This window comes from Excalfactoria chinensis, chromosome 14, assembly GCF_039878825.1.
Source record: "Excalfactoria chinensis isolate bCotChi1 chromosome 14, bCotChi1.hap2, whole genome shotgun sequence".
Taxonomy (NCBI): Eukaryota; Metazoa; Chordata; class Aves; order Galliformes; family Phasianidae; genus Excalfactoria; species Excalfactoria chinensis.
Genome location: NC_092838.1, coordinates 5,241,994 through 5,262,298, shown reverse-complemented (window position 1 = coordinate 5,262,298; position 20,305 = coordinate 5,241,994). Strand labels below are relative to the sequence as shown.

Genomic DNA, 20,305 nt, shown 5'->3' with positions numbered 1-20,305 from the left:
TGCAATAGCAGTCAGAGAGGTGCAAAGAAGATGGAGCCATGCTCCTAGCAGTGGTGCCTAATGCCAGGAGCAGAGGCACTGGGCACCACCCGGAGCACAGGATTTTTCTCTGCCCATCACACAACACTGTGCAGCACCCAGAGGCTGTGAGGTCTGCTCCTTGCAGGTGTTCAGAAGCCACCTGGATGTGGGCCTGAGCAATGGACTCTGGAGCAACATCCCTCAAAGTCTAGGCATGAGAAAGGCATGCACACTGTAAGGCTGCAGAAATGCTAACAGCAGAGAAGGGGAGGGTGGGACAGCACAGGGTTGTGGGCATCTAATCCTCTAGACACAGCGGAGGCTGAGGATGGCCTCGGCTGAAAGTGTCCTTCACCAGCACTTGTAAGCCTTTGCCACTCTTTATGCTGCCTTGAGCTGCTCATATTCTCATGGGGATCAGAAAGGTGTGAAAGAAATCCTCAACAAAAGGGCAGAATTAATTTTGAGAATGTACAAAGAAGAGTAAAACATCTGAGTTCTCCCAAACACTGATGAGAGCTGGCTATGTGGCTCCCTTCAGACCTCCACAAACCTCTCCTGGCTGGCAAGTAATTGACACATTGAATGAATACATTCACAGCAGAAAGTCTAAGACAGAAAAGAAAAAGGAGGACAATTTCAGGGATCCCAGGGACATCACAGAATATGGCAGTCTGTTTGAGAAAAGACAGAGAAGGCCAGAACGAGAGGCACCTGTATGTGTAAATGAATAGGAAATGGGAACCTCTGCTCCAGCTGCAGAAGCTAGCCCTCAGGCTAGCAGGTAACACTTTTAGACTCATAAAACAGGCAGTATCTCCGCTTATTATAGTTCTCAACAGCAGACAAAAGCAAGGGGAATAGTTACTAAAACATTTGATGACCAGATAATAAATATTGATATACTTCTTTTTCTGCTCAGCATTCTTTCCACTCCTGCTAGACTGAGCAGCCAGAAAGCACTGCTTGCCAAATCACAGCAGCGGCTAACGATGACTGACGGGAGCCATCCTTAGCACCTACCAACCACATCTCACATCCCAAACATGTCACCAGCACTAGCTAATTGTTTCTCCCACCTCCTCTGCAAAGGGCTATTTCACAGTCAGATTTCAGCGACGAAAGAGGTTGTGATAATGGCTTGTCCAAGGTCATGCAGCAAGCCGGTATTGCTTTGACCTCTGCAGCTCAGCAATGAGAAATGTTTGAACAGATCATTCATTAGAAGATCGGGTTTTGTGAGCTACCAGAGATTCCCTTCCACGAATATCTCTCATTTGTAACAGCAGAAAGCACACAAGCTCATTTTTTCTTTCTAGTTTTTAAATAAAGAAGATTACTAAAATTCATATCTCAGTGAAAGAACAGAAACCAATAAAAAAACCCACCAAAAACAGTTTCAAGGCAGCACTTGTTCCTACAGATGATCAAACAAAGAATTCCTCTATTTTCAGAGCCCTGCTCCTTTTACTCATCCTGTATCTCCAATATATCTTCAAAATAAATAAATAAAAAGACCTCTGACCCCAGCAGCAAACCGCAAACAGAACAAGACAAATATGACTGCATGCCCAAAACGTCTCTTCCAAAATGCTGCTGCTCTCTCTGAGTAATGGCCCAACGCTTCAAATGTTTGACGGCTGACACGTTCCCTTTCTTGTTCAGCCAACTTCTGAACCTCAGGTTGGCTATGCCAGTAGCACACTTTGACTTGCTTTATTTTAATGTACTGATAGAAACATCCTGCATTTATATATATGAAACAGCTCTAAAAACTTAACTGCTCTGCAGACGCACTTCCCCTAAGCTGTTGCTGGAGCTCACCTTGCCATCCCACTCTATGCTCCAGTTGCATATGTGGAATATGAAGGAAAATATGAAAGAGCAAATGAGAATTGTCCCACAACCAGCACATTGATAAGGGAGAAGAGAGCAGAATTCCACTATTTTTTGCCTTCCCCCCCCCCCAGTAATTCTTCTAATGCCCACAGTAAGAAATTGGTGTAAATGCTCTGCCCTCTGCCCCTACCTGAAGATGCCCCCTTCAGACCCCTCCATAGAACAAATAAGCCTTGATGGATGAGATGTGGGGCCCCTCCTCTTAAAAACAGCATCTGACATGATAGGAAAGTGGTAGAAAGCTGTGATGAAATCTCAGGAGAAAAAAGCAAAGTAAACAGAGGATTTACTGGCATAAGGTTCACCTCTTCAAACTCTTCTCTCCCTTCAAGTGCTTTGCTCCCCTCTGGGAAATGCCTTTCCAAGTGTACACGCTGGAATTTGAGAAGACAAATGTATCACAAGCGCTTCAAAGGCAGACACAAAACTAAGCCGGGCTTTATTCGCTGCCTGCCTGGGGGCACGGAGAAGACCACAAGAGCTCTGCAGAGACAGCATCTGGGAGGAGCCAGGGCTAAAAATACAGCCCAACTGCAGAACAGCTGTGGCAACCAAGAGGCGTGTATGTACATCAGTGCATACAGAACAAAACCGAACAGAGTACTGAACAACTGTCACAGCTGGACACGGTCCAATTTCAGCCTCACATGAGCCCGGTGCTCCCACACCTGCTGATGCAAACACGGAACACCAGCAAGCCCAAAATCCCCATTCACCTCTTAACAACTCATTTCTTTCTCAACAGCTTTCAGCAATCACGCAGTGTAATGGTTTCAAGGCAGGACCCGCACATGTCAGCAGGACAAGCTTTGCAGGGAGAGGACATGAAGCTCAGCAACTTTAAAGCTCATAACAGCAGCAGCTGCTGACAATAAACTGTATTCATTTGCAAAGTTTGGGAGTAGAGACAAAAGCAGCACACGTGGGCTTAAGCAGGCTACAGGAAGATGGATTTCTCTTGCTCTGCAACACTCATTCTACTACGCTGGATTCACTGTAGACTTTTGTGCCATGGATGTCTAACATGTTCAAGTCAGGACAAAGAAACCCTGGAGAAAGATCACGGTGAAACAACACGCTGCCAGCTCCAGCAGTGCTTTGCAATCTGTATCAGCCTGTTTGCTGTTTGACAGGCACCCTTCCCAGCTCTGGTCCAGCTATTTGTAAGCAGCACCTTCCTATCTCTCGTTGTGCTTCCAAATTACACTGAAAACAAAAATCAAACCAGAACCAAATTAGAAGCAGAGAGCTCCTTAACATAGCCTGCATGTATCCACAGTCAAAGACAAAAGTAGCGTTTTCAGGACAACACCTAACAATGTTATTTTTCTGTGTACAAACCTCATCTCATTCGTTGAATGCTCAGAAAAATGTTATTAAAAATCACCATTCCGGTCTTCACAAGAGAATAGTTTTCAGGCACAGCCACGGATGAAAACAGTCTCTACCCAAAGCTACCTCATTTGAGAGGGCTCCTGTGGCAGTCACTGAGTACTACAGGTTTCAAGCACATACCCAAGAGCCCAGCTATCTGACCCATACTTCCATTACAGCCCCTGTCTGACCTTGGCTGCACTTCTCCTGCAGCCTGGGAACCACGCTGGGGACAAACCATAAACCTGCATTTGCACATCCTTTTTTGTGCAATGTCTGTAGCTCAGCTGACAAATATGCTGCTCCTGCTGCCATTCTGTTTCTGCAGAGAGGTGCCAATCAGGTCAAAATACTTTTTTCCTCACGTTTTAAATGCCAGCTCTGTTTACAGCCTTTCTAAAGAAACCTTTGGTTTCTTTAGCACCTTGCATCACTTTGCAAGCACTGCACTTCAAAGCTCAGGTGTGACACTGTCATGTCTATCATCAAACAGACCGAGAGAAGGATTTCCACAAACATAATTTTTATGGTCCTAGCCATATCTGGTTCTCAGAAGGTCAGGGAGAGGTGAAGTGCCATGCACTGCATGGCAAGAACCCCAGCATGGAGAGTCTGAACAACACTGGGGCCTCTGCATGTGAACACGTCGCGATTCAGCAATAACAAACATTCCCAATCTGGGAAGGAATGCTCTGCACCCCAGAGCGTGGATGAGATCACAGCCAACTAACTACATACTGATAGCCACTGATGCAAAAAATAACAATATAATGCTATTGAAAAATAATGTTTGAAGCTTAAAGCTATTGCAATGCAGTGAGTCTGAGCTGCCCTCCAAAACCTGCATGAGCTTTAATTTGCCAAACTCCATCTCCATTAAAGCATCTCCAATGCAGAATGAATGCCCTTTGGTACACCACCCCCTATTTCCATAGCTTATCAGAGACTGGCTAACATGCAGACAAAAGGGCAGCCACAGGGAGAGCAGACTGAGGGCACTGCAGGCAGCTCATGTGTGGCTCAGGGCTCTGAGCCCAAGCACTGAACCCAGCGAGCAGTGGCTGTGCTGGGCAGGCAGCACTGCTCAGAGCTGCTCCTTGTGGCAGTGGGACTACACTCCCTTCTCTGAGGGGTCATCCATTGTCATCCCCTGGTATCATAGAAGTCCTACAGATGCCACACAGATGGAGGGACCACGTACAAGCAAGCCCTGAATTGAAGTGCTCATAGTCTTTCTCTGACATGACTTATTTCCTCTCCAAGTACAAAGCCCTGGGCCTGCTGGGCTGACAAGCACGTATCCATCACAGCTCCATCCCACACAAAGCTGGCGTTGTTCCACAACGTAACACAGACATCAGGATGTGCAGCACGCAGCCGCTGGGCAGTGCCCCGGGGGGTACAGGACCATCTATTCAGCCAGTCCTGAGGCTAGGAAGGATTTAAACAGCACTACATGAGAAGATAATTAAAACAAGTCTCCTTCTTTGTTCAACATTAATTACAGCTCTGTGACATCTTATTTTGTAATGCTAGTTAATTACTCAATAATGATACCTTCCAACTGCCAAGGAAGTCAGCGGATGGCATCCCTACAAGGGCTACTCCTGGAGCACAGCCCTCCTCCCATGCTCAGACCTTGGCACACTCAAGGGCTGTTTCTTAGTCAAACCACAGAGAATCACAGAACGGTTTGGGTTGGAAGGGACCTCAAAGACCAGAATTCTGTAAGAATCCATGGGAAAAAAAATGAAAAACAAAACAAAACAGACCAAAAAACCATCTCCATCACTGTGGAATAAATCAGTGTGTTTGTCTGGAGTCGGCCCAACTCGTCTGCCAGTTGCATACCAAAGGATGGTCACCATCACAATGGTAGCAAATAGTAACGTATTTATTTTTAACAGAAAGTCATTGCAAAGGATTTCTGAGGCTGAGCTTAACACGAAGTACCACCATTGGAGCCGCGCTGCCGATCGCAGCACCCTGCAGACATCTTGTTGCTCTGTCAGAATGAACATGAAATTAAGGGCTTCCGTCGAGGACGTGGCTGATGGACCATGAGACCTTGAAAAATGAGTGCTTCTGGCAGGTTTGGACAGGAGCACAGCCAGAGAGCAGATGGAGAAGCGACAGCAGATGTTAAAGCAGTTAGCTTTGTCCATATGCTTTTCCATTTCGCTGTAATAAGTACATTGTACTTTAATCGTCAGAGGCTGAAGACTTGTGAGAATCATTCTGCGAGCAATGTATGAACCGACTTCGTGCCTGACATTAAAGAGAGAGGTACAAAGGGTGGAAACAAATCTATTGATTTTGAACTTGAAAGCTGGTTGAGATGAAAGATGTAAAGGCATCAAATACAGTCCCCCAGTACGTACAAAGATCATGAGGAGAAGTGATCACTTGGATTTAAAGGGGAATTCTGAGACTTGAAAAAGCACCAGTCCTTCAGGAAGCAGCACTAACAAATACCATCACATAGACATAGGTTGCTCTAAAAGTAATGCCTCCTACTTATTTCCAAGGAAACTGCAACAGATACAAAGAGCACAATAACACTATGTGATAAGAGAAAACTCCCAGCTACAAAGTGCTATTTTTCAGCATAGACCCCAACATTGGCTATTTTTGCCAGTGATGAACAAATGCATAATAATAAGAATATAATAAGGTAAATATATTATATTATATTATATTATATTATATTATATTATATTATATTATATTATATTATATTATATTATATTATATTATATTATATTATATTATATTATATTATATTATATTATATGGTAAAACAGAATAAATACAGCTTCAAAACTTCAGCTGCTTTCCTCGGAACAGTTTTTCTGTTTCTTTTTGCTGGCCTGTGCCTGACTTTGAGTGATTTGGATCATGTAATAATACCACAGAGCACCCCTCAAGAGATGGAACAGATTTTCACATTTCCTGTAGCTCAGAGCACTGCCTAAATGAGCAGCTCTTTTACATTAACAGTAATTTCAAATGTTCATCTGGCTATTAGAGTCTGGGATAAAACTACAGGGAACTGCAAAAGCAAATATCTGCTGTATTTTAAGAACTGACAACCTTCTTTTCTGCTATCTCAAGCTCTTCAGGAAAATCTGTACTTATGTAGAAGGACTGGAAGATACCTGAGATTATTTTACTCAGTCTGTAACAGAACCTGCTTTACAGCCAGGAGCTGCCCCCAGCTTACAAGTGCTATTCCCTTCCATGCAATGCCCAACCCCATGTTCGTGCAGCTCGCAGCGAGGCTGCTGGTGGAGCAGCCACCCTCCAACACTGACAGCATTTTCAATCTCCTGGCCTCACTTCAACTCGACCCCATCTCTGTACAGAGCTCAGCACAAGAGACGAGGAAGGACTGACTCGAAGTGCAAAATGCAGTTTCTGAGGAAGCTCAGGAAAACCCTGGAGGTTTGCTTGTCCTTTTTTATTTTTTTTTGCCCACAGCTCCTTCCCAAGGGAAGGTGGATGGTACCATCCTCCCAACAAACACAAAGGAGCTTCATGCCCAGACATGAAGGAGCCTACATGAAGTCAGCGCTTTCTCAAAGGAAAGGTGATTTAAGTGACTTTTTGTACTAATGCCCATTATCCCGTGCTCCTTGAAAAGGACCCTTCAAGCAGCATTTGAAAGATACTACAGCTTCATAGAGTAAAAAAGCAATCGCCACTCATACCCCATAGATTTCTACAGGGCAGATGTGTGGAGGGGGGGCTCTGGGGAGGGCAAATCACAGCCCTGTGCCCTGGTAGGGTGGGGTGGGCCAGGTAGGTGTTTTCCTGAGGGTAATTCTGCTAATGAAAATAAAACAATGTTTTGTGTATTTAATTACCAGCAAATTGTACTGCTTACTTACGTGACAAGGGTGTCCAGAAAGGTGGTGCTACATAAATACGGAACACCAGGTGTTTGCCAGAGTAAAGCTCAGCCACTGGAATGCAAACTACCAACACGATAACTACACTGCATACCCGTTACCTGCCAACTTGTTCATCAAACTCCCAAACTCACCAAAAGATTTTCCTCCTGCACTGCAGAACCAGTGACACATCCCACAGCAAATAACACGACTATGCGAACTGGACTCTTCGCCTTCATCCTTATTTCTCTCAGCCAAAATTGAGCCCGTACACTTTATGTCTTTCAGAGGAGTAGTAAACACTTGAAATTGCTTCCTGATTATTTGTTATTAACTGGATTCCAGCTAACTTCAACTGGAGAACTACTCCAGTTCTAAACAAACTCTAAACAATCTTGGGCAGCCCACAGTGAACTGCTGAGATACACAATAAAATTTCTGGCAGCTATGAAGATTAGGCATAATTAAAGTATGGATGGTGGAAACCAAAGACCCCCTCACATACAAATGAAAACATCCTTGTAAAATACGGTCAGTTTAACACAAACATATTCAGCCTTAATTAGGTAGAAAATCTATTTAGATAAATACAATACAAAGAATAATAATGAACTTCTGGATTACATTTTGTTACTTGGAGGGAAAATACAACACAAATAAATGGGAAGTAATTGGAGCTTATTTAATAGTCTCAGACTATCAGCTTGAACAACTATAATCGTTAAAGACCCTGCAGTGATCTTCTACTGATAAACGTTGTTAAATCAGAATTACAATATGACAAGCATGAACAGCAAAGCCTATTAATATGAACAGCACTATAAGAAACAGATTTTTTTTCTAAGCTTTTTTCAGCTGCCCAGGACCATGAGAAGCCTTTGAACCAAACATTCTGGAAGGAAAAGTCTCCACATTTACTCTATTTTGAACAGGACAGCAATAGGAGCACTTAAATACGTAGAATGGTGCAGGTGAGCAATGGCTGTCCAGCACTGGAAAGACATCAGCACACAGCTCAGCATTCACTGCTCCAAACGAGCCAAGCAGATTCCTTTGGCCAAGTCTCAAGCACTGCCCCCGGACCCTGAGGAGCACGAGGGATGGATGGATGTTTGCAGCACTTTCTTGTAGTACGGATCTGGTAAACCTGGCACCACCTCTTGCTGGTGGAAAACCAGCTGCTGCCATTTAATTCCATTAATTAATTAATGGAAGACAACTTTGCTCTAACATCTCTGTCCTTTCCCACAAACACAAAGAGATGCTGGGTGGGCTCTTTTACTCCTCTTTCTCCAAGGACAGCTCTGAAGTCCCCTTCCCCAAAAGTTACCTCAGAGCTGCCCCAAACCTTCTGTGCAGCTCCACCTCGGCCAGCTACATCCTGCTGGGGCAGAGATGGATGAGCCTGGGCCAGGCTCATTTCATCCCAGCCAAACCCTGCCTCCTGTCATAGCTACATGTGGTTTGGTCAAATTTTCTGCCCCTGTAAACAGGCGTGACTCATACAGGCCCATGGCTGCGTGCCAGCCAGTACTAGGAGATGATTTAATTAAATGGAATTAAATCAGGCCTCCATTAAATCAGGCTAGGCGCTAACATTAACAGGAATGCACCCTGTCATTCTGCACACAGGTCACATCACCAGACCTATCACAGACTGCCCAGGATGAGGGGTCAGAGCCTGGTCTGTGCCTTCACAGGACATTCTGCAGCTCCCACCTGGAATTCCATCAGAAACAAGGAACTGCTCACACTAAGGCAGAGGCTGCTCCCAACCTGACAGCACTGCCCGGGCAGCATGGAGTAACACTGACTTTGCCAGTCACTCTCGGTAGCCTGTGAATGCAAAGATCCCAAATCACAATGAACTCTATTGTTTTAACTAACATAACTGCCTCAGTGCGCCATAAAAGTACTTCCTCCTAAGGGCAACCTCAAAGGTTTATATTTACAGCCTGCAGTTTTTACGGTGACCTAGAGCTAACTTTGCCTTGGGGACACTAAGGAAGTGCTGCTTCTGAAGGCACGGGGAAGTTCAGCCCATAAGAATGTTTTTCTTATTTCTGGTGGCTGCCCCAGGAATATCCCCTCCTATTCTCCTAGCAATCTACCTGCCAGGGAGAAAACAGTAAATCAGGCTAACAAAATATTTGACCAAAACAGCAGGTTTGGGCTATGTTACGAAACCTGTTCCAGCAGCACAGGACTGTGCATCAGCAGCTCCACAGCCATACTCCCAGACCTCATCCATGAGCAGTGCATAGGAAGTCATGGAAGCAACTTCAGAAGCACTGACCTGAGTGAGCAACAGCTTGCAGCACACCTAGAGGTTTGCTGACCAGTCTCTTCCAAATCAGCCAAAGTCTCATTCGAATAAATAACTAAACAAATAAACAGCCGCTATACAAAACAAGAGCAATGAAAACCTGCCTTGTCTGTCAAGAAATTTTCATCCATCTTCCTCCTATTCTGTTTTTCAGAATGTGTATTCCCCATTAGTATTTCTTACTATGCAACCAATTCAAGTACCAAAGTGACACCTGACAAGTATAATGCTATATATTTATCAACAGAATAATAACGCTCCAGCCGAGTAATCTTCCCAAAAGGTTTGAAGGAAATGAAGAAAATCTTTCTCTAATCTTATCTAGGATGCAAAAGCTGCCAAGATGAGGGCACTGCCAAAAATCTTCCTACCGGAGCTATCAGTACCAGGAATTTCAAGCTAGCTGTTTCTAATCCGTGTTTTTTAAGGATGGATGTATCAATCAGTACACGGAGCAAAGCCTGTGACAAACACACCTCTCTGTGCGCCTTCTGTGATGGCTGCAGATAACGCCCTACCAGCTCACAGGCCCTGGCACTTTGCTTGGCTCTTTCCCTATATGCAAGGCAAACAGCAGCCATTAGCCTGCCTTCTCATCCACTGCCTCTCAGTATCGTAATGCTGCTATGAGAGAAGCAGTAAATTCAGCAAGTTTCCAGGATTTTGGTCCTTGCATATATCTACCCTTTTCCAGAAAAGCTCCTCATGTTTGCAGGCTGCTGGGATTTCAAATTCTAAACTCTGGGGCAAAGCTCTGACCCCACCGCAGCCACTCGCAGTGCTACCAATGCACAGCTACAGCAAAGAGAAGCAAAGCAGGAGAGCACCCGGCTCCCCAAATTCTCCCTTTGCCTTTCCCACCCCCCTGCTGCCAACACCATGCTGGGGGAGCACGGCCACGAGAGAAGGATGGCATAAAGCGTTTGCTCAGGACTGCGCCAGCCAGAATACCAATGCAGCCCAGCAACGAGCTGAACAGCAAACAGGAAGGAGGAAAAAAACCCTCTGCCACTAAAGAAACAAATAGCCGGAGATGAGCTTTCCCAGCAGGTAACACATTGCGATTCTGAGCGTGGCCGTATCGCAGAACAGCACTTGAAACAGAGACGGCTCCTTCAGGAAAACAAGCTCCAGGTTCCAACTGCTCATAAAGACAGGGCTACTTCTTCTTGTCAGCAGATCTGAAGTTGTTGCCCTTTATAATTCCTTATTAGCATCAAATTATGTTAGCCGAGCAGACTTGAAGAAACCTGATCCAAGCAGAAGCCTGCTGTAAATACCGATGAGAAGAGATGCATTTCGCATGTGATGAAAGCCGAGAATGAGCTGTCGTCTCCACTTAGTTTAACTCGTGCACTGTCCTTTATCATAACAAAAGCCTTCAGCGAGAAGAAACAATGTTAGGCTCTGCCTAGGGCCCAGATTCTCAGCTCATGCTCAAAATAATGTTATGCCCCTCCAAAAGGAAAGCCTTTGAAAGCATGCTAACATCTGCAAGGGTTGTCACTGGTTCCCAGTTGCTCAAGATTCAAAAAGAGCAGGCAGAGGCATCTACCAGGCAGCGTTTTCCCTTGGCATCGAAATCTCTACACCTTGAAAAGGGAACTGGATTGCCATCGTTCTCAACTCTTTGACCCAACGATGAGTTGGACAGCTTCCAGTAAACAAATGGGCTGTTACAGAAGCAATTAAAGTAAGAGTCACATTATTTTCTCCTTCCCTGTTTGTGAAGGAATGTGTGCTACCTCTCCAAATTCCCCTGGACACAGAAAACAGCGGTGACAGCCAGGAGGGGCACCTGAAAAATTCCCCACCGGCCTCTCTGCCATTGGCTGGCCACAAGAGGGGCACGATCCCAGAGCTGCAGGACAGCTGGAACTACAAACATCCCACAGCCATCAAGACCATTCCTGTATGTGAGCATATGAATTCAGCACTGGTTCTACAGAGTGCAGTGAAGTGCTGACAATGCCTACCCAGAAATCAGTGAGATGGAGAAAGAATTAGTTGGGAAGTTTTTGCAGGAAATGATTTAACACGAGTCCTCTTCAGTGTAAGTTCAGCATTCATTAAATGCAAAAAAGTCTTTAAGAAGCAGCATTTAATTACTCACGGATTGTTTTAATTGCTATTACAAAGCAGTAGCTTCTAATTACAGATCACATTCATACAAATATGATCTGATCGTGATCGTTAGGAGTTACTGTAGTGCTCTTGTTCACCAACACAGCATCTTTGTACTTAAAGTACAATTATGTCATTAAAAAGCCACGGGAATTTCATCATTAATGTGTGGGTAGCGTAATCTTAATTTTCTCCTGCAGATATTGAGCTGAGACCAATCATGCAAGATTTTCCAGCATGTAAAACAACTGTCACTTTTCATTACAAAGACTACGAACCAAAGGGAATGCTGGAATAACAAGGCTGAAACAACAGCTTTCCAGATTTAGACAATCCCCTGGCACACGCTGTCTAGGAGCGCTTGGTTCAATAGCTACATTTCCCCAGGAGTTCTGAAACAAGGTGTAATGTCCCTGTGTTCAGAACACCATTGCGGGTCAGCAAATTAGTCAACAGCAGACTCTTCCATTTATCGTTCATGCTGATGATGGTACAACCTCAAGTGTCTGGGAGGATTCATTTATTTATTTAAGAAACCCTGACTGAAGATCAGTGCGATTGCCAGAGGCTGAAGATTTTAGCTCCTGAGAATACAAATAAAAGGTCAGGTAGATTGAACGACAAAATGTATAAAACCAAAAGTAATGCCTGATTCAGAAATGGGAGTTACGGGGAAAAACAAAAAGTCTTCAACAATAACTTTCAAGCAAATGCAAATCAACAATAACATTTCAAGCAAATGCAGATACTGATATTGGTGCACAGGAACATGAAGGCAGACAGTCAGCCTTCAGAAATGTTAAATAAAGGGCTCAGCCATCCAAGATCCTGAACGTTTGGCAAAACTAGGAAGGAAGGAGAAAAATGTAAAGCAAACAGCTTTATGAAATAAAATAAATGCAAATATATATGTAAGTAAAGTCAAAAACATTCAGTGGTATGTAAACAATGAAAAAGGATGAGGAGTTTCATGAACACTGTTGTGGTTATTCTCCCAAAGCCCTGGACAGCTGAACGAAACGAACCCTGTGTTGGGTCTGCTCAGCACTTAATTTAACTCTCGGCTTCATCCAGACTGTAATTTCTGACCCAATCTTGAACCATGCTGCTCAGCACCCCTCCTGTCAGATGCCACACACACAGGTACAAGGCCCTTTGTGTGCTTTCCTTTTAATCTAGTCAAAGCTTCTGCTTTGCTGTTCAATAGTTCACCTTTTGTCTGATTGCTGCCCTTGCTCAGGTTCCAACCTTTGCAGATCTGAGGATCTGTCAGACAAGGAACAAAGAAGTCTTTTCTAATAGATAAGGGAACATAAAAACAGCCACGGGTCAGATCCTGCTCGCTGTTACAATGGTGGACAGATCCATGTAGTGCTGTCAGGGTAAGTCAGGCTTCTTCAGCTGCTGGCTCTCCAGTGAAAGCTGATGAAATCCCCCCAAACTTTTCAGCCTTAAAGCAGCAGCACGCATTTAGGTGAGAACCAGAACACCATTCCTAATTAACAAAGCTTGAGTTTCCAAACACCTGAGTATCCAAAGTTGGTCTTCTATGCCATGGTGCTGCAAAGCATGGAACTGCAGTACGAAGGCATTCATCAGATCCAGAGGCATACACTGCCCTCCAGATCAGATCTCTACCATGGCAGTTTGAAATCCATGGAATTTTTTTCACTAACACTACCTTAAAGCTTATGTGGATAATGTTCAGCAAAGCTGTATTAATTAATCTTCTACCTGTGTACATGACAGTCTTGTAAAAGCGAGAAAGAGGCATTCAATGCAGCATTAAAAAGCACGTTCAGACCGCACATATTGGCTGACAGTACTATTTTCATGTGTAAAATGAGGAGTTAACTGGGCACCTCAAAGCCAGGATAAAGCTGCTCCAACCCAGCAGCTTTCTCTCCGACAAAATCTGGCTTATGGTATCACAGCAAACAAAAATGGATTCCTTACTCCTTTCTCAGACATTTCTTTTTTGCTTGCTGTGAGCCCCTGTCCATCCTGCTGGTTGTGAACTCCTCCACCAGCAGAGCAGGGCAGGAAAAGCACATCCATCACCTTTCCGCATCTTTTTTCCCCCACTTCACCACATCAGAAAAGGGTCCCTGTTTCTCTTGCATTATCCCCCTCTAACAGACTCATACTGACCCTGGAGATCTTCCTCCTGCTTTTAAGCACCATTACAGCCCTTACAAAAATGCTCACAATGGAAATATTCATAAAGCTGTGAATTTACAATGCATTACAAGCGCTGAAGGCCAAACTAAACTCAGCATATGTCTCTGTTACACATGACGATACACTTACATTTTACACATAACTCACATATCACACGTTTTCTGATTTTTCTTCTAAAACCAAGTTTCAGAATGGCCAGTTTGTCTCCACTGCAACCTCATATATTTGCAGCCTGTCCTATAAAGGGCCAAGTGAACAATTAAGAAAGGAGTGGGTTGAAAGTAAAAAAGCTCTTTGTTGGGCACCATCTATGTTGACCCAGTTAAAGGAAGTTGGACCTCCACGTATTAGTTAAAATGTAGGAGATACACATCTATATTCTGTTTCATAACAGCATCAGACAAAGCTGCTGACGTGGCACCTTCCCTGTGTTGGATGACTCAGGATTACACGGTTTGTGAATGGAAGCTTTTCATACACCAGTGGAATTTCAGGTGCTAAGATGCAGAGAGGCAATTCCTGCCTGTTATTCAGAAAAGGTTACGGAACAAAGGAAAAATCATCACGTTGCTTCATCTCATCCATTCACACAATGCACGGTGACTCACGGCTGCTGACAAAGCCTGGACTCCTAAGGAAGCTCAGCACTTCTTGCTATCACTTATTTTTTAATTCTGAAGTGAGGATAGCTGCAATTACCACTCAGCTGCCACTCACTCTGCCAACACCATTATGTGCCTAAAATAGCAAATAGACCCATTGGAGCAGACAGGAGCAGCAGCCTGGAGGGGACATTCCCACTGATATTGCAGGAATGCAGCTCCAGGCAGAGGCTGTTCCTGCAGCCAGCCTGCACTGCACAGCAACACAGCCAGCCCTGAAGGAGGCCTGGGTCCTCCTACAGATGCAGTAGTGCAGCACCAGGAGAGCAGAACAGTAGTGGAGTAGCACATACCTAACTAAATGGGCTGCTGTACCATGAGCGGTAGGAGACAGGTGAGAAAGATGTGCAGGCCTGTATGTGAAGCAGAAGGTGTTTTCCACAGAAAAACTACAGCTCATCTGAAGTAAAACAGGAGACAGCAAATTCAATCTGCAGATTCAGCAAATTCAAAGGGAGAAAACAAGGATGATTTATCTCTGAGCTCTCGCTGCAGTCTGTGGCCAGCTTTAGCTAAAATGTAGTGAAGTACTAATGCTTATCCAGCATCTTTCATCCCACACACTCCACAACACACATCTCCACTGAAATACCACACATTTCAACTGTAACACAAGCAATAAATAATTTCCACTAAAAAAACGTATATATTTTTTTCCTGAACTTGTTTGGAAACCTGTGGGCAAGACTTCCCACATGATGTGCCATACAAACATCAAAACAGGACTCCTCTAACCAACACTCCTTGTCTTAGAAAATCCAAACTGAATCCCAGCTGGGTTTATAACCCATTTATAGAAGGGAGCCTCCACACACAGCTCATGGAAGTCCACATAATGAGAAATGGGAACACGCACCAACAGTAAATTCAGCTAAGGGTCATCAAATCTTTTGGACAGAGTTGTGGCAGCTGATAGCTTGTGTTCCACTGATTTAGTAGGTCAACTGATAGACGTCGTGATGCCAGACATTTGAGTACATGGTCATTAAGCAATACTTCTGCAAAGCCAGAAGAGCTTAGATGCTACCCATATGGTCCACAGCTAATTTTAGCCACCAGCGAAGCAAATGTATGCTACTATAATAAGAGATACAACTGCTGTACTGAGATGACACCATTAATTTAGGAACTACTGAACAGAAGCTCGTAGTCCATGCTATCCTGATTGTTCATCTGCAACACAGAATGATATGTCAAGTCAACAACATTGGTTACCCAATGATATGCAATCAGGAGCAAGCAGTTTTTCAATAGCTTGTGTCCTTCACAGGAAGAGTGTGGTCTGCAGTAGGGTTCAGTGTTACACAAAGAAATGGAAAACACACAAATGAAGTAGTGACAGAAGGTAGAAACACAGGAGAAAAGGAAAGCAGGGTCAACATTTTTTTCTGTACATCAAGGCCAAAAGAAGACAATTTCAGATGAATTTGAAGCGACTATGGCTAACTGACATCAAATAAACAATAATTGCCACTCCATACTGAAGAATACATAGCCCTTAGCATGGCAGTATCCAAAACAGGGCCTGAGATCAGAAAGCTGCAACTGCCCCAGCACCTGTAGAATGAGTTACGCAGGCAACAGATGTGATACAAATGCTCACTGTTCAGCTTTGCAGCTGCTGGGAGTGCATCTTCCAGTGTCACGTAGCACACAACGTGCTGCTGGCATGGCTAGTATGCTCTCTGCATACCTGAGCTAAACCTTGGGATTGCTGCTGACATCATTCTTAACTGCTCTTTCCTTCCCAGCCTGCCTCCCACGACTCAAGCAATCCACAGGCCACATTCCCTCACTTACCTGTGGGGTCCCTACAACCCGGCAGCTGCCTGCCCAGCCTGCTGCCAACCCATCACTCCATCACTGAGTCCCCCACCAACGCTGCCAGCACAACTCAGCACCGTACCTTTCCAGCAATACAACAGGAAATGCATAATGATGTATTTCTGTCAGGTGAAGCCTAAGGATGTCAATTCATTCCCCTTACACGTCAAGGCTGGTTAAATAAAACATCACATCAAAGTGAGTACTTCCTAGTAATTATTTACACACCTAATGCAAAATGTCTTCACCTGATAGCCTCCCAGCAGCAGTTAAAACAGTCCCATGGACAGGAACACATGACTTCTCCATTCTTATCTCTGTCCATAACCCACGCTTGTCTCTTTCACATACACTTTGGATCAGGATCCACCTTGTGCACCATGCCCACATGCCCCAGAGCACTGAGCAGCCTCTGAGGAAGTGACAGAACTTAACTGACAAGTGGACACCAACCCAAAACACCTTCTGCTTGTCAAGAAATACCTCTCTGAAGTTGATTTCAAGTTCTCAGCAGAAATCTCCACAGGCTTTCAGACTCTCTCAGTGACCCAGACATACCAGCCAGTGAAACTTCTTGGATAGATTAGCTTGGAATTCGTAAGGTTCCCCAGGAACTAACTATAAAGTAACGTGCAATTTCTTCTGTCAGTGCTGGGAATGTGAACCATCATCAGCGTATATTCTGATGTGCACAAAGAATAAAGCAAGGTTAAGAAGCAACTTGGACAAACTGTAAAACACTAAGCACACATGGCTCTGAATTCCTGTGGTCATTTGAAGGAGCTTAAGGATTCACAGCTACTAAGTGACCACTCTTTGCTTTGCATGTTTGTAACAAATCAGCTATTACAAGAATGCTTTTTGGTTTGGTTGGTTGGTTGTTGGTTTTTTTTTTTTTAGCTCTACAGAAGGACTTTTCAAGTACAGAAGCTTCCTAATATAGAAAGAGAAACAATCAATTTTGCTGCAAAAAGGTCCCAAAATATAATGCCGTTTTAAACAGCATAGTCTGAATTACTGACCTTCAAAACCCTACTGGCCTTATTTACTCACATACATAGATACAATAAGGATGATAGTCCAGGCTATGAAGTTTCCTACAAAACAGGGGGGCAGACAGATGCACAACAGCACTACAAAATACCTCTTAAGGACGAGGGATGTGGGAACACTCAGAGGAGAAAGGTCTGCTCAAGTGCTACTTCTGTGATCAGTGTGTTTGACTAAATCAATCTAGACTGGTGTGTTGCTGCTACAAAGCAGTGATGTCTGTACAGCACCAGCTGAAGATCCCAATCCTCATAACAAAGCCACATAGGTTATAAATCAGGAACTCAGTGCCGTATCCCCCAGGTAAGCAGCCTGCAGCTGTGCCTCACCTCATCCTCACTGGTTCCCAAACACTCCCTGCAGCTGTATTGGAGCAGGGCTGACCTGAGGCTGGCTGTCACCTGAGATAGAAGAAAAACTGCGACCAACATAGTATGACAGCAAAGGAGGCAAGAGGACAACCTGGGCGTTGTGATTTTACAGTCTGCTATGGCACTAAATGGTCAAAGCACAAATACTGAGCAGTATTTTCACACAATATTTTCAGTGGTAAGAGAAACATCTCTTCACAGTAGCAGCAAATTTGAGACCAGAAGGGACTTCCTTCGCTACAGTATTCTTTCAGGCTAACTAAAACATGCAGTTCACTGCAAATTTCTGGAGTACAGGAAAGGAACTCTTCCCTGAACTCAGCACTCTGTGTGAGCTGACAGCAAAGCTGCTCCCTGCAGCTCAGGATGCAGCCATAGCAGCCCCAAAGACCTCAGCCTGGCCTGCACAGAAGGGCCCTGTGCAGAGCACAGAGCAGCCTTCAGGCCAGGCTGCGGGCAGTCAGTGTGTGCGTCCCTGCAGTATAAAACCAAATCCTATTTATTTGAGAAGGTTCCTGTGTGTTCCCAGCTGCCGCCATGGTGGGGTGGGGTGCACTGGCCGGGAAGGAGCTGGCTCTGGGGCTGCTGAGATCATTGCGCCCACACCCTCACACAGCCCACGCTCAGCAAGCAAAGCACTGCCTGTTCAGAAGGAAAGCAGATGATTATTACCAGCACCACAGAACATCCTGCAGCAAGGTGGGCATGGGAGAGTCAAAATCTGCTCTGAATCCAGTGTGGTTTTATCTCTGAAGAGGAATTCTGCCAGTTGATACAGCCAGCACAGCCTGAACCTAATGCCTAATGGAGGCAGCTCTCTGCAGTCCCCAAGGATTACTGGAAACAAATTATCAAGAGCACATCAGTGGTGTAACTGCACCGCAAGCCAAGAAGCAAAGAACAGAAAACTTTTTTTCCCCTCTTTTTTTCTTTGTCCTCCTCTCTGAAGCAAACTGGTTATGAAAACCTATTTTGTGCAGTTGAGCAATGCAGACTGCATTGAAACTGTGTGTGAGCAAAAAAAAAAGTGCAACACTTCCAGAAAGCAGAGCTGTTCGTGTGCTTTGCTGAGAGTTCAGAGCCCTGCCACAATGGGGAAGAAAAGATGGGGATCCTGAACCACAGGGTTCAAAACAGCAGCTTTAACCAACAACATGAGGTGACTACAGTGCCTAAAAGCACAGCTTTACTACTTTTGGGTGACTGCTACAAGAACTGTGTCCATTCACTGTCCGTATGGGTAAGAGCTAGCAGCCCTCTGGTTCTGAGTTTCTGAAGCTCTACATGAATAAACCAAACCACCAACAGACATCCTGGTGGTAGCTGTGGAGAAACTGCCCTCTGTGCTACAGCACTTGTTGGAGGCTTTCATCTTTAGACTGAAAGCCAGAGGGCATACTGCAAGTCATGCATGGGTTTTTCTTAAGTAGGGTGAGGTTTCACACTGCTGTGAAAAGAACAGACAAGACACTGGACGATGAGCAGCGTGTGAAGATCACGTCACCGCGTGGTATTTAGCTTTCAGTCCTTCCTATTTACAGAGCTCTCCAACTGCTCCATTTTAACACCAACTGCAGGGCAGTGCTGCTGCTGCAGGGTAGGTGCAGGCCTGGAGCCAGCAACACAGCTGTGCATGGCAATCCAAGCACCGTGCACCATGCAGAGCACACCCAGCAGCACTGCACCACCATGTGCTACCACACAGCCTACTCATGGCCATAGGGCTGTTGGGGACTGTGGGGGCTCTGACAGATGCCCTCAGAAGTCACACATTGTATCAGTTACCTTACAAACACACAACATCACCTGAAACATTCACATTCCCACAGTCTGTGACCAAAACCACCACTACAACAATTACAAGTGCTCATTTTACACTCACAAATGCTCACTTTACACCACATGTCTGACCTTAAGCTCCTGTAGAACGTAGGCTTAATTTCAGCTTTTCCCACATGCAATGACACTTAAAGCCAAATATACAAAGGTATTGAGGAACCTAAGGATGAAAACCAGTACCTCAACACCATCAGAGCAGGCCTGGGAGCTGCACTTAATCTCAGTAAGTAATTTTCCTATATCTTCACAAGTCTATCACGATCCATCCTAAAACAAATCTAACGCACATGCTTGGGCTTCAATGTTCCCTCCAGCAGCAGAATTCCCATTACAACACACTGCACCACAGCAACTTTGAACACCAGAACAAAACTTAGGTAAACTTAGAATGAAAACCCATTCCTTTGGGGAATACTCTGCAGTTGTTCCCAACTGACAAGGCACCCACTGAGATGGCATGGCTGACCTCTTCCCAAAAAACAGACAGGCACTGACTTTAGTGACAGCAAAACTGCTTTTAGGGTTTCACAGAGGACGAAGTCTCCTCAAGACCCCCAGCATTACCTCTGTAACACAGCCTGTTATCTGCTGCTTTCCCCCCAAACTGAGCAATTAAGACGTCCCAGAAGCATGGCGAGAAACCAACTTTACAAAGCAATCTGCACTTCATGGTAGCTGCTCTTTATCATTTTCCAATCAACACTAGTTGGCTTCTAATTGATTTTATATTGCGTCCCTTAC

The 20,305-nt window shown here is 44.7% G+C and overlaps 1 protein-coding gene across 3 annotated transcripts in view; it reads right to left on the bottom strand.

Moving 5' to 3' along the window:
* The window catches only part of XYLT1 (xylosyltransferase 1), a 137,697-nt gene that overhangs the window by 74,708 nt on the left and 42,684 nt on the right, over nucleotides 1-20,305 (bottom strand). The window lies entirely within an intron of this gene.